We start from the raw sequence: 3,877 nt of genomic DNA on the forward strand, positions 1-3,877 counted from the left end.
TACACTCCTTGTATTTGGTTAAGAAGGTCACGGGTATCTTTGAGATACGTGGGGGTATTCTGAACCAACGGTTTAAAAAATTGGTCAGCGAATTGGGACAGTAGTTTCAATACTGAACGTATCCCTGAGACTATTGGTCGTCCCAGAGGGGGTATTCTTGCCTTGTGGGTCTTGGGTAGAGAGTAGAAGTAGGGAATTTTAGGGGCTTTTGTCTCTAGGATATCAGCTTTCTTTTTTGAGATCCAATTGTGTATCTCTCCTTCCTCAACCATCATTGCTGGTGATGTGACCTTCTTAACCAATTACAAGGAGTGGAATACTCACAAGACACAATGCTACTAGTAAGACTTGATGTGGAAAGTCTCTACACGAGCCTGCCTCAGCAGAAACTTTGGACACACTGGAGACCTTTATTTTCAACATGGATTGGCCACATAGAACCCCAAGACACTTCCTACTGTAATGCTGTAGACTCGCACTCATGGTGAATTACTTCCAGTATAAAGAGACCCTCTATTTACAATCCCATGGTACCTCAATGGACAGTACATTTGCCCCAAGTGTGGCAGGGCTTTGTCAGCACCTTTGAGGAGACACACATCCAGAATGAGATCAACCCATTCCGAAGTCAAATACTAATCTGGAAAAGATATATTGACGACATTTTACTAATCTGGAACGGAGATATGGAAAGTCTACAGAACTTCCACTCTTGGATAAACACTACAGATGAGAGTCTGAAATTCACTTATAATGCTGACAAACAGAGCCTGTATTTCCTGGACTTAACCATCTATGCGGAAGCCGGAACTTTACAAACCCACACCTTTTTCAAAGCAACAGCAAAATGCAGCTTGCTATCATTTAATAGCTTTCATCCTCGTTCTCGGAGGGAAAATCTCCCCTACATCCAATTCCTCAGATTGCGGAGGAATTACAGCAATACTAAGGAATACAAGACGCAAGCAGAGGACCTCTGCCAGAAACTTGAGGACCGAAATTACCCAAGGAAGGTGATAAATAAAAGTAAAAAGCGAGCCCGCAATCAGAACAGAGAAAGTCTCCTGGGGTCAACTGCCAAACCAGCACAGGAAGAATTAATGACATGCGTAATGACCTACAGCCCTGTGACTGATAACGTCAAAAAGATAATCAATAAGAACTGGAGGATACTCACATCGGGTACCTTGACATGGCCAAAACCCAGGTTCGCCAACAAAAGAAGCCGGAATCTGAAGGACATACTCGTCCATACGAGACCACCCCCTCACAAACCTAAGGAAAGAACAGGCTTATGGGGCAACCCACCACATTATCACTCAGCACAACCACAGAACCACTCAGCACCACCACAGCACCACTCAGCACCACCACAGCACCACTCAGCACCACCACATTATCACTCAGCACCACCACATTATCACTCAGCACCACCACATTATCACTCAGCACCACCACATTATCACTCAGCACCACCACTGCACCACTCAGCACCACCACAGCATCATTCAGCACCACCACAGCATCACTCAGCACCACCACAGCATCACTCTGCACCACCCCAGTGCCACTCAGCATGACCACATCATCACTCAGCGCTACTCCAGCATCACTCAGCACCACCACATTATCACTCAGCACCACCACATTATCACTCAGCACCACCACATTATCACTCAGCACCACCACAGCACCACTCAGCAGCACCACTCAGCACCACCACAGCATCACTCAGCACCACCACAGCACCACTCAGCACCATCACAGCACCACTCAGCACCACCACAGCACCACTCAGCTCTACCACATTATCACTCAGCACCACCACAGCACCACTCAGAACCACCACCGCATCACTCAGCACCACCACAGCATCACTCAGCACCACCACAGCACCACTCGGCACCAACACAGCATCACTCAGCACCACCACAGCACCACCACGCATCACTCAGCAGCACCACAACACCACTCCGCACCACCACAGCATCACTCAGCACAGCCCCAGCATCACTCAGCTCCACCACGGCATCACTCAGCGCCACCACAACATCACTCCGCGCCATCACAGCATCAATCTGTGCAACCATTCAACAACAACTGGTTCAAATATGTTCTCTCAATGTTTCAAGCTTTATTACAAATGTCACAAAAAGATGTTAATATTTCACTTCTGTTCTTGGATTTTCATCACAATAAAATACACTAAACATAATCTTCACAAAAGTTATTTACAAACGTTTAAGCTATTGCCATTATGAATTACAATCACTTTTATTTAAGTATTAATTATTTAAAAAATTAAAAGTCATTGTTATTTGTAATACCAATACATCTAAGTCACGTAAATACAAAACATGTTGCATTACAAATGCTATATGTGTCACATTTGCGAAAGTTATACCTATTGGCATTGTAAATCACAAAGCTATTAATTTAGCTATTTTAAAACCAACACATAATTAAAAAATTGTCATTTACAAGACCAATAGCTCAAACTTTCGTAATGCGAGACCTATTGCATTGCAAATGCTTGTTTTGTTTGTCTCCTGCCTTATCTGTCCAGTAGATTAGCTGGTTTACTGTGACCAAAGGCGCAAGGACCTGAGAGCTGTACAGGGGCCCTTCCACGAGTGACAACTTGTCACTCAATGGCCCAGAGGTGCGTGGAGTGTGGAGCATCCTGCTCTCATAAAGGTGGCTGAATCTTAACCCCAGCGCACCACACTGTCATATGCTTGCTCTTATGGCACAATAGTGAACGCTGGTGGTGCTTTGTAGGTGGGGCAGCAAGCCACACCCAACCTAGCTGGGGCACTTCCACTGCCTCACCTGGGCTCACACTCAGTGACCGCTCACTCCCCACCAGGCCTCACCTTCCACCTTACAAATGTGCTAATGTGCTCTGTGCTCTATACTCTGTGCTGTGCTCAGTGCTCGCGAGTCGTGGTTCTCGGCTCTGCTCAAGCCCTGCTCGGGCCGGGCGGCACCGGCACCGGCTGCAGGACTTCTGCTGGGGGGTTGCGGTGGCCAGAGACGGCAAGAGATGAAAGGGAATAAAGGGCACATTGGGGGTGGGCGGGGGGGGGGGGGGGAACATTGGAAGGGTCGTGGCCGCAACGTCTCTGTAGCTGTCTGCTCACTTGCGGCAAACCTGCGGTTTCATTTTACTGGATGCAAACAATGGATACAATTTGCAACCAGTATTTTCCAACTAGTATTGAGTTTTGTGGTCCAGCATATGAACTAAAAGGACAGTTCATAAAATTCTGAATGGAGTAAACTGCATTCCAACCTACTGAATTACTGTTCATTAAGTAGGTTGCAAATCACAACTCACTCTGATTGCATATAATCACAGGGAGGGTGTCCTGCACGTGTCCGCATACCATTATGCCTTAGCATGTATATAAAGAAACTTTTCTTCAAAGCAGTCCAATTTCCTAAAAGACAACAGGACTGTGTTTAAAAAAAAGTCTCTTTTTCAAAAGTATCGTTCAGACGTGGCAGTGGTCGCCTTGATCACTTAAACACCCCCAGAATCCTCTTACACAATTCACAAAGGATAAGGGACCCAAAAGGGTACCCTTTCTATTTTGTAAATAAGTTACCACCCCAACTAGGGTAAACTTTTCAATGATATGAGACCACAACAAGCCCCTTCTAAACTGCGATTTGTAATCCATTTCATACCCATTTTAGGAGTCTGTACATCTTTACCAAAAGTCGAAGTGAACTCTGGACGGGGGAACAATATTCCCAGGCTTTATCAATTTGAGCAAAACAGTTCCCATGCCTTTTATTTAAAAACACTGTTTGTGAACAGTTGAGTTGCTTCTGGTTGAAAGGGGAAAAGAATGCTCTCCTTAACCATGGT

Source organism: Lissotriton vulgaris, unplaced genomic scaffold (assembly GCF_964263255.1).
Source record: "Lissotriton vulgaris unplaced genomic scaffold, aLisVul1.2 SCAFFOLD_1053, whole genome shotgun sequence".
In the NCBI taxonomy this organism is placed as follows: Eukaryota; Metazoa; Chordata; class Amphibia; order Caudata; family Salamandridae; genus Lissotriton; species Lissotriton vulgaris.